Below are 11,683 nucleotides of genomic sequence, written 5' to 3' on the forward strand. Positions count from 1 at the left end.
TCAATCAAGAGGTAATTCTCTGTTATTTCAATTGAAGAGGAAAGGAAGAATCTCCCGCTATGCTACTACACAACCGAAGGTAATTTACAGTACAGTATATGTGTTCTTATCTCCATCTTCTGAACAACTACATTATGCGGCGACACGGTAAACATTCAAATGCTACGTAGTAAGAGTCCGAGAGACGCGGGTTCGATCCCCGGCAAGGCCTTTTGACCCGTTATTCATGGTGTACCTACAACTTATCACTGTGTATGTCGAGATCCCTCATATACTCATCCAGGAAGTGGAATACATCCAGGAAGTGGAATACAGCGAACGATGTGAGCTGACAACACTGTACACTGTATTTTCTTGAATGTGTACATGTAAATGACGAAGCAGGTATGTAAAACATTTACAAACACACCAGAGTGCAGTGGAGTTCATTGAGGAAGTCAGGTGTGAGATGGCTCAGATGTATGTTAAACGCATCATTTGACCTTATACATGTTCTTTTTTTCTTGTGCACGTTTTTGCAGTTGACTGAGCGTTTTAGTATTGCAAGATGCGGTCATCAATCATAAACCTGCTGTACAGGAATCTATTTATATAAAAAAGTTGAAATATTATTATGATGAAATGCCAAATCTTTACTCGACAAACTGCAATAATAATAATAATAATAATAATAATAATAATAATAATAATAATAATAATAACAGTAATAATAACAATAATAATGATGATGATAATAATAATAATAATAATAATAATAATAATAATAATAATAATAATAATAATTTGGGGATAAAAATGATGTTTACTTTTCGACCTTGCCCCTGTATATACCCTAGTGAGGGTGACTCCAAATATGTATGTAATACATGTAATGCATAACGGGCCTTGAATATACATCCTAATGTGATATCCATCTTTAAGCAGATACTAAGGCTATGTCCGTCAAATATGAAAACAAAGCAAAGCCATGTTTTACTAAAATATATATACATGAGAAATATAAGTAATCTAAATTCGAAGTATAAGAGTAAAAGTAAATCTTGTAGTAATCTATATACGTAGGATAGAGAAGCATTTCTCCATGTGTCACTTACCAGGAGTGGTTGATACATACATCCCTCAAGGAGGAGGTCATCAGGGATGATAGCTGGGTGTGGTGATGAATGGATCAGACGACCCTTAAGCCTAGTCCGCTTTACAAGCTTGCACAGATATCCTACCGGGAGATGACACAGCAATTACCTAGACATTCAACAACACGCAGTTGATAAAATCTTTCCCATTACCTTAATACCATAAGGAAAATAGAAATATATGGATATAAAATCTATTTCTAACCTAACTGCAGCTACAACATTGTATTCATTTCTGGTATAAGTAATACCTACTCCTACAAGTCTTAAAACCTTAATACATCGGCTCACAATATGGGAGAAATCTAAGTAAATGACTCATTACAGTTACGATTATCGAGACAATTATATACAACAGTCATCATAAATTCCCTTCGAAGTTCTTACCATTCATCCACCCATAATCTGATAATAGAACAGCCAGTAACTCATATTCAGGTTTATAACACCATTAAGTTTACAAGGAAGTGTCAAGTTTCATCGTCGAGCAGAAACCTAACTAGTTAGCAAGGCAGAGGCTTCTTCACCTTATGGGAATAACGAGTCGACTCGCCTCAGCAAAAAAATACTTTACGCGCACTACTAAGATGTCCTAGTCGCCTCTGTCTGGTAGTTTCAGTTTAAGAACGATCAACAAAGCCTTTATCTGTACTAATAGCTTGAAGATCTGCCATTCCTTTAAAGAATATTTGTGGAAAGAGTCAATGGGAAGTCTCATTTCCGTTACACCATTTCTTGTCATTTACAATTAGCCATTTCTTTTCTCGACTGACTCTCCTAGGGAATGGGGTTGCTTGGCTGGCCGGAAAGCTCTGGGTTGTGATGAACGTGTGGCATAGATTATCTTGGCTGGGATGGAGTCCCACAGGCTATTTTCTACTAAATCTTTTCACCCAGAAGTCATGGCTTAATCGCTCCTGCTCTGATGCCATCAAACTCTTCCCTTCTCCTGAAACCCATTCCCCTTTCATTTCTATAAAGACTCGTGGACTTTGGCGAAATTCTTATTGTAGCCCTCGACATCTCCTAAGCATCTGACAGGACATGGCGTAAAGACTTTGCTTTCTAAACCTCCCTTTCTCGGTTTTTCTGCTTCCCTTTGCTCCTAACTGCATAATTTCCTCTCTGGCCATTCCACTGCAGTAGTCACTGACGGAGCGACTTTCCTCCCTCCTTTCCCATCAATAGGAGTGTTGTTCCACAGGGTTCCGTACTGTCTCCTAATCTCTTTCTTCTCTCAGTATAGGATCATCCTTCTAACCCTGTTCACTCTTGTGATAGCGATTCCACTTGACAGTTTACATCAACGTGCTTTTCCTTCCCAAACTCATTCTTTTTGTCTTTCTGAAAATATATCCTCTCTGAAGTGGCCTTGTGCAGCATCTCAGTCAAACCTAATAGCGCTAAAATGCTTATAATTTATCTTAGCATAAAATGAAAAATAAAAAATACTTTTCTCAAAACTCTCTCTCTCTCTCTCTCTCTCTCTCTCTCTCTCTCTCTCTCTCTCTCTCTCTCTCTATATATATATATATATATATATATATATATATATATATTACAAATAGGGACAGACGCAATCAAAACAGCGTGTCTTCTGTTCGATTTTACACATTCCAATGAGAAATATTCTGTACATATTTACTTAAAAAAAAAAAAAAATTACACACCTTTAATAACTAAAATTTTGCCTCAGAGCAAAAGTAACGTACTAAGCCTAAAGTTACACGTACGCTGGAAGTCAGGAACCTGCTATGAATAGTTGCTTTCTCAAGTGAAAACGAAAAGAACATCTTTCTTCTGATAAATCTACAGGTGTTGCTTACCCTCGTCTCTTTAGTTTTATTGAGAATTAAATTTTTTAAACTAAAAGTTTTATCATACGCATAACAACTACCTTTTTACTGATCTTCCGGGACTTAAATTCATTTTCTTAAGAAAGACTTTGACTCATAAACTAAATTCCTATCGCTCTGATCTAGCCTCTTAAAAAAAAAAAAAAAAAGAGCCTCCTTAAAGAAACACCAAATCCGGATTCCATGATCCAGCCGTCGTTCTTACCTGCCACGATTACGGGTGAATCCGACTTCAAAACACCTTCTCGGAAACCCCGCCAATGCATTTGTTGACGCAATTCCTCCACTGTAGGTAAACTTTGGGTACCGGGAGCTCTATCTACACCCCTCCCTAAGGGACGCTAACAGGTGGGTTCATCAACTGGCCATATTTATGGTTATAGAGTAACAACTCTACGATGTAATTAAAGGTTTACCATCGTTGACCTTAGCACTTTATTATTTTATTATTATTTTATTAATGATGCGAGGTGGGCGTGAGCATTAGAGGAGTCGGGTTTCGTACCTGCGTCACAGGAACTCGTCTCGCCCCCGAACAGGTGAGGCCTGGTAATGGTGGGAAACCTTATATAATATATATACATGTATATATATATATATATATATGCTGTGTATACTATAAAAATATCACTCCAGTCACTCACAGGACTATATTTAGGACTTCAGTTTTTTCGTGATGGCTCCAGTAATAAGAGTAACACTAGAGTCTGATATTGGTAAGACTCCATATAAAGGCCGCCACGTTATTATCTGTTTTGCGATATTAATTAGAGTCGTATTAATCATTTCCTGACTCTAAGTACAAGTAGATATATGGAGCTAAGGATGTTATGTAATTACTTGTACAGTGTCACGCTTTCAAAATGGGATACTCTTGAAGCTAAAGTTGAAAGAAAATCCATTTTATAGGAGTTAAATTTGTTATTATTTAATCAGCAGCTCCATACACCAAAGGGCAAGTAGTGTAAGAAATCGAATAATATAACTTTTGACTAGTTTCATTTAGAAATAGAGTGGTGCCCTTAAACTTGAAGGTAATATTTGGTATATCCAAGTACTGAATATTGAAATTGTATTTTGGTCCTCTAATGTAGTGTTTAGAGAATACAATAAGAACTGTACAAAGTTTAAGCAAAAAGTAATCAGTAAGGCTTTGGATTCGGATTTAGTTAAATTAAAATATATGTTATGGCGCATCAGAACTAATCCGGCTTCGCTAAAAATGACTTATCTCTCAACATAATCAAATTCAGACAGAGGCTAATAATAGCTCAAAATTGATCCTTCGGTGAAAGTCAAGTTTAGCTCCCATCACTGTTAGCTTTGGATATTGAGTAATTTTGTTCTGTAATGCTAATGTGGTACGTAAAATCAGTAACTGTTGTGGAGCATTATTTTGAGGATTTTATTTCACTGAATGATATCAGATAAGGCAATAGAAGTAACTTGTGTATTGGGGAAACTGGGGTTAATTAATGTAAAAGTATAATCATTACGTTAGTTAATATTGTTAATAAGTGTCAGATCATGCTCCACAATTGTACTTTCCAAATGCTACACTTGCATTGCAGAACAAAAATACTCAGTAACCAGAGCTAAAGTAATGCAGGGCTAAACTAGATATTTGCAAAAAGTTTTGGTTTTTCTGTACCTTTAGGTGGCAGTTCTACCCTGGAATTACACCAGTTTGTCAAAAAATGTAAATGACACTGGAGAACTGCTTAAATGCCAGCCTCTCTACAAGCAGACATTCCATGCAGTCCTAACCAGTATCAAATTCGTAAACAAAAGATGTTACTTAAGCCAGCTTGTATATGATTCTATACCCTTCTAATAGATATTACCTTGTAACCTTACTTTTGACTCCCCAGTTTCAAAAACAATATCAGAGGTAGAGCTATGTATGCATTATCTGTGGTACAAATGTATCCCATATCCAGTCTCTCAATTGGGAGATATCTTGTACCCGAGCATTTCGAAACATTTTAGAACACTTTTGTGACCTATGACCTTTTAACTTCAAAAATGCAATTGTAAATGATTTTGAATGCAGTATATCAGGTACATGTATAGTTTATACCCCATTTCATAGGCATAAGATACTGTGCATTTAGTAGAGTTTTAACACACAAATTAAACAAGTTTGCTGTAGCGAATGACCCTCAACTTTGTATGCAGTAACTATGGAACATATTTGGTCCAAATTCCATTACCCAGTCATGAGATATTCTATACACAAGTATTAAATGGCATTTTTGGTACACAGGTCTTTTTGACCTTTATGTTTGATTGCCTGACTTCAAAAACTCCAGCAGATGTAGAACTATGTAAACGATGAATGAGGTACAAATTTGATTCATATCAAATTATCAATTGTGATATGTACACAAAATTGGGACACATTTTTGCATGCATTGGCAAACCAGTATATTGTTCTTCCTCCTGGTAGTAGGGATATAACTGGAATTCATATTCACTTTCATGGATTTTCTGTTCATCTCATATTTTTCACTTTAATGATTTTTATCCAGTTGATTTACATATTCATGTATGCTAGTCTGTCACTTTCTTTAAGCTCCTTCTGTGTAAGTTTTACTTACATTCTTGAAATGTCGTGAATTTTTTTTTTTTTATGTGATTAATATTTCTGCATTAAAGCATTTTAGGAGTACTGTTTGTACATTTCTGAAATTAATGTATTCTTCTCTTAGATACAAGTACCTGGAAACAAGCAAGCATGGAAAACTCTGAAGAAGTTAGTCTCTTGGAAGCAGATGAAGGCAGGACAGAAAATGGTAGTGCATCGGTCATAAAACCCATGTCCCAAGTTCGTCCCTATAACACAGCCTTAGTGCGTTGGGCTCTTCATCGAACCAGTCGAAATGTTTTAACACTTGCAGATCTTAAGCAGGAAAGAATGTGGCAACCTGTCTCATGGTTTACACTCATAATATTTTTTGGTCTTTTTCTGTTGGGAATAACTAAATTGCAGATAAATTACCAGTCAAGTCCATTAAATGGCCGGTATGACACATTTTTTGTTGGATGCCTAATTGCTTATACAGTACTTTTTATACGAGGAGCTATTATTTTCAAATCGCCTTGTGTTTTTTGGATTCTGATAACGTGCTATCGTTGTTCAGGTGACCAGCGAACCTATCTTTATGAGGAGGAACCAGACATTTTACAGGACTGTGAAGAATTAGTTGAAGTGAAAGATGTTTCAGAAACAGACTATAATGAAAGAAACACAAAAGTGAAGAAAGAGGAATGGGAAGAGATGAGTGAACGAGAATATGGGATAAATGAGGAAAGGATATGAAGTACATCTGTAAACATAAAGGATTGATAATTGCATAATAGTACAATACAGTATATGTTGTGGTGGAAGATGAACCACAGGATTCATCTAGTATATCACTATAATCCAATAATGGTCATTAACTGGATGTTAGTAAATTTATGTCACTGTTAATTCTGTCTGTAAACAGAAGAGGTACTTAATCTAATTATGGTTGATTACATATATTTGTATATATATTATCCCTGGGGATAGGGGAGAAAGAATACTTCCCACGTATTCCCTGCGTGTCGTAGAAGGCGACTAAAAGGGAAGGGAGCGGGGGGCTGGAAATCCTCCCCTCTGGGTTTTTTTTAATTTTCCAAAAGAAGGAACAGAGAAGGGGGCCAGGTGAGGATATTCCCTCAAAGGCCCAGTCCTCTGTTCTTAACGCTACCTCGCTATTGCGGGAAATGGCGAATAGTATGAATATATATATATATATCCCTGGGGATAGGGGAGAAAGAATCTTCCCACGTATTCCCTGTGTGCCGTAGAAGGTGACTATAAGGGGAGGGAGCGGGAGTTGGAAGTCCTCCTCTCTCATTTTTAATGTTCCAAAGGAAGGAACAGAGAAGGGGGCCTAGTGAGGATATTCCCTCAAAGGTTCAGCCCTCTAATCTATATACTACCTCGCTAATGCGGGAAATGGCGAATAGTATGAAATATATATATATATATATATATATATATATATATATATATAGAGAGAGAGAGAGAGAGAGAGAGAGAGAGAGAGAGAGAGAGAGAGCTAAACTCCATTTCATGCAGTTATTCAGAAAGACAAATTATGTAAAAATCTAAAGATGAAGTTACACAAATGTTTAATTCATAATGAAACTGTAGGTAAAATGGATGATAAATAGTAAATGTGAATGGAGATAATACTTTAGAGTTAAGTGGATGTAAATATACATCAAGTTAGTTTCTGAAGTCATAGAATTGCAACCAAATATTTTCATTAAAACAATTGGATATCATTAACATCAAGTGAATAAGTACAGTATAGTCACTGCAAATAATTTATGACTCATCATAGTAAGACTAACTCGATGTTAGAAAAATGAAATCTGAAGAAAAACTTAATATATATTTAATGTCCCAAGGGTAGGGGAGAAAGAATTCTTCCTGTTTTCCTTGCATGTTGTAGAAGGCAACTAAAAAGAGTGGAAGCAGAGGGCTGGAAGAAGGAGCCAAGCAGAGAGTGCTCAACTTCCTCGAAGGTTAAGGCTGGGTTGTCTAAATGTGTTTGGCTGTAACCAAGATGAGAAGAGAGGAGATATATTGATAGTATGTTTGAGGAAGAAGCCTGGATGTTCTGGCTCTGAGTGAAACAAAAGCTCACGAGTAAAGGGGAAGAATGGTTAGGAGTAAAGTCAAAGGCTAGCGAGAGGACAAGAGTGAAGAAAAGACCAGCAATACTCATATAGCAGGTGTGGGAATATGTTATAGAGTGTAAGGTAGTAAATTCTAAATTGTTGTGGGTAAAAATGAAAGTGGATGGTGAGAGATGGTTGATAGCTAGTGCATATGCACCTAGCTGTAAGAAGAAAGATCATGAGAAGCAAGTGTTTTGGGAAGCAGCTGAGTGAATGTGTCAGCATTTTTGATGCAAGAGACTTGGTATTAGTGATGGGTGATTTAAATGCAAAGGTGAGTAATGTGGCAGTTGAGGGCACAATTGGGGACGTGGGATATTCAGTCTTATGACTGGAAATGGTAAACAATTTGTGGAGTTATGTGCTGCAAAAGAACTGGTGATTAGGAATACCTGGTTTAAAAGAGGGACATACACAAGTATACATATGTGAGAAGGAGAGATTGTCAGTTGGCATTGTTAGATTACATATTAACTGACAGGCATTTAATAGGGAGACTTCTGGATGTAAATGTGCTGAGAGGTGCAGCTGGTAGGATGTCTGATCACTGTTTTTTCCAGAAAAGAAGAAACAATTTTATTGAGAAGAAAGTGGTGAGAGTATATGAGCTTAGAATGGCAAGGGGAGTGGGTGAGGAGTGGTAGGTATTTAGGGAAGCAGTGCTGGCATGTGCAAGAGATGCATGTGGTATGCGAAAGGTGGGAGGTGGGCAGATTAGAAAGGGTAGTGAGTGGTGCCATGTAGAAATAAGTTGCTAGTGAAAGAGAATAGAGAGGCATTTGGGTGTTACTTACAAGGAAGGCTTGCAAATGACTGAAAGATGTATAAGAAAGTGGCAGGATCAAGTGGAAGGTGCAAGGGCTGAAAAAGAGGACAAATGAGAGTTGGGGTGAGCAAGTATTAGTAAACCTCTGAGAGAATAAGATGCTTTGGAAGGAGGTACATAATGTGCGAAAAACAAGAGAACAATTAGGAACATCAAAAAAGGGGGCAAAAGGGGAAATAACAGGTAGTGGTGAGGTGAGGAGATCGATTGAGTATTTTGAAGGACAGTTGAATGTCATTGATGATAGAGTGATAGATGTAAGGTGTTTGGGTTGGGGAAAGTCATGGAGAGTGGTTTGGTGAAGAGCGAAGAGATGGTGAATATCTTGCATAAGATGAAATGTGGCAAGGCAGCTGGAGATGAAAGGATGGAGTGAAAATGATTTTGAGTAATCAGGGCCTGAACATGCAGGAAGATGAAAGACATGCAAAGGATAGAAGGAACTGGAGCAGTGTGCTAAACAGGGTTGAGGTGGTATCAGTGGACTGACCCATGGCATTCTGAAGTGACTGGGTTAAACCATGGAAAGGTGTGTGGGACCTGGTTGTGCATAGAGAGCTGTGGTTTAAGTGCACTACACATGACAGCTAGAGAATGGATGATAACAAATGTCACCTTTTTCTGTTCCTGGCACTCCTTTGCTAATGTGGGAAATGATAATATAGCATGAAAAAATATATATATTTAATATTCAGATGTGTTGAATAAGAATATAAACAGATAGAAAGCTAAGAACAACATACTTTCTGTATTTCAAGGGACAAGGATATAAATTTAAACAGCATACAATATGAGGAATCAGAAAGGACTTATTTGGCACGAAAATCCAGTTGATGGGTATCGCATCCAATACTTAAACAAAATACACATTACAAATGAAGAACTACAAAGAAAATTAAATTGGGAAGCACCTCCTATTAATTAACCAAGAAACAATAAAACCTAAATTCATCTAACTAAAAATAGGTGGAGTTCAAGAAAAAATGAATTAGGGCCATGTCCCGCTTAATACATGTGTTCATCTTTGGGTTATCATTAATCAAAGGAATGTACCAAATTCATGAACAAGAAATGGGCATTCATCTTGCACATCCTAATACACAGTTCCTAGTCTGATGTAATTCTAATTTTACTTGTTTCTTGTAATGTTAGTCACCTTCCTTCACTTGCTTGAACTATTTAAGGAGGTCTTAAGAAGACAGTCAGGCAAAAATATATTAGCTAGGGAAGGTAATCTTTCAGGTATATCTTATCAAAGAAGCATCCAGTAAAATCATTTACTTTTATATTTTAATGTTATGTTACTTATGGCAATGCAATCAATATATTACAATATTATGAATGCAGGGCTACCACTCTGAGGCCAGACCAATGGGCATTTCACAAAATCCTTTGTCTTTGGTGTCACACTATTTCACACAAAAAGAGTTAAGATGCTTTTTTTTTTTCTTACCATTTGTACATTTGTTCAACCTACAGACTCGAGCATGTATGATGACTGGTTGCGCTTCATCTAGTAACTTACTTACAAACCAGTATGCCATAGCTGTCTTATACTGTATTATCCCTTGGAAGACATCATATCACAAGTCAGTACTTCGGCCACTACCTTAAGTAAATCAAACAAAGACATAACTGATGTTAACTTTGTGACATGTTTGTTTATTGTTGTTTTGGTTTCTGTATTTTGAAAAGTTAATCAACAGTAACTATTGCTTTATAATCAACAGTCCATATATTCCCAATAATAACAACTGACTTGGGAAATTCTGTAAACATTAAATACAGATGTTACTACAGTCCTTCATATAGGACAGTTTGTTGCTTAATATGTGACCCCCACTTGACTTCCAATTCTGTGTTCGTAGGTCCCACTTTACTAAAATAGGACATGATTTAGAGTTTGTGATTAAAAGATATTAATACAGTATGAGGCAGGCATGAAAAAAATGTAGTACAAGGTTTGTGTGACTGGATAGTATTTGATTCCTGTGAAACTCTTTAACCATAAGAATGCTTATAGTGTACTTCAACAAAAGCTGTGAAATAGTTAATTCAAATCAGTCTTGTACTTAAAGTTCTGTGGTAATGTTCTAATCTTTTACTTAGATATTGGTTCAATTTTGTCTCCCATATTTAATAAGTTTACTATGTGTGTGAAAGACTTGGTCACATTACCACATAAAAGCTAACCATTCCTGCCTCAAAGGCCCTTACCTACTGTGAAACAAAAAAAAAAAAAAGTATAGAGAGTATTAGCTTTTAGTTTGTGTGTTAGATGAAAGAATGAATGGTACAAATAAATAATCTTGTACTGTGATATGTTCATTTATATTCAGAAATTTATATATGTTCATTTATATTCAGAAATAAAATATAATTTTCTTACATCAAGTGATTTTGTATTTATCTCTCTTTGTAAACACAGCACATACCACATAATGAAGAAAAAAATGTGGCTTGTAGTACCTATGTCCCATATCTGTAATTTTCTGAATCATATATATATATATATATAGAGAGAGAGAGAGAGAGAGACTAAACTGAAATGCTTGAGCATAAGACAAAAAGGTACTACCTTGTACCCTTTTTGTTAAGCAATAAACAATATCTTAACCTCAGAGATCTCTATATCTGAGAAGGCATATGAGGGGGTTAAAACAGTATTTTCCCTCCAGAATAGAATGGGTATATCCATAAAGATTCACTTCCCTTCAGCTATTATAAATCATGAGAGCAGCAGATGCTCGTTCACAATGCCTAGTAATTATACAGCATGCATCTCAAGAGTTATGACAAGTGTGAGAAAGAGGTGAAGTGATGTCTTGCCGCAATCCATTCCCATCAATGTCTACTTTTATGGTAGTTGCAATGGCATGGGCATCGATATGCTCTAAACACAAACCATGTTGGACGTGCTAAAAAGATAACATTTTTAACGGTTTTTGACTATACTAGTTTTTTGCATATAAATTCTCCATTAAGGAATCACATAACTTTAAAAAAAAACAACAATAAATGATCATCTGCAAGTGAACAACAGTTTCCACAGAGGTAGGCTGTCTAACACCTATGGATGTACTTTGGTGATACAATCCACATTCTTACATTGTAATATATCTTATTACATTTAACATGAAACTTCCAAC

At 36.2% G+C, this 11,683-nt stretch overlaps 1 long non-coding RNA gene across 1 annotated transcript; it reads left to right on the forward strand.

Moving 5' to 3' along the window:
* Nucleotides 1–3,098: 3,098 nt before the first annotated feature.
* On the forward strand, nucleotides 3,099–10,924 carry LOC139747183 (uncharacterized). Its single transcript, XR_011712333.1, has 2 exons — nucleotides 3,099–3,337; nucleotides 5,701–10,924. It is a non-coding gene; the product is annotated as an uncharacterized lncRNA (long non-coding RNA).
* Nucleotides 10,925–11,683: the final 759 nt, after the last annotated feature.

Source organism: Panulirus ornatus, chromosome 67, assembly GCF_036320965.1.
Source record: "Panulirus ornatus isolate Po-2019 chromosome 67, ASM3632096v1, whole genome shotgun sequence".
Lineage (NCBI taxonomy): Eukaryota > Metazoa > Arthropoda > Malacostraca > Decapoda > Palinuridae > Panulirus > Panulirus ornatus.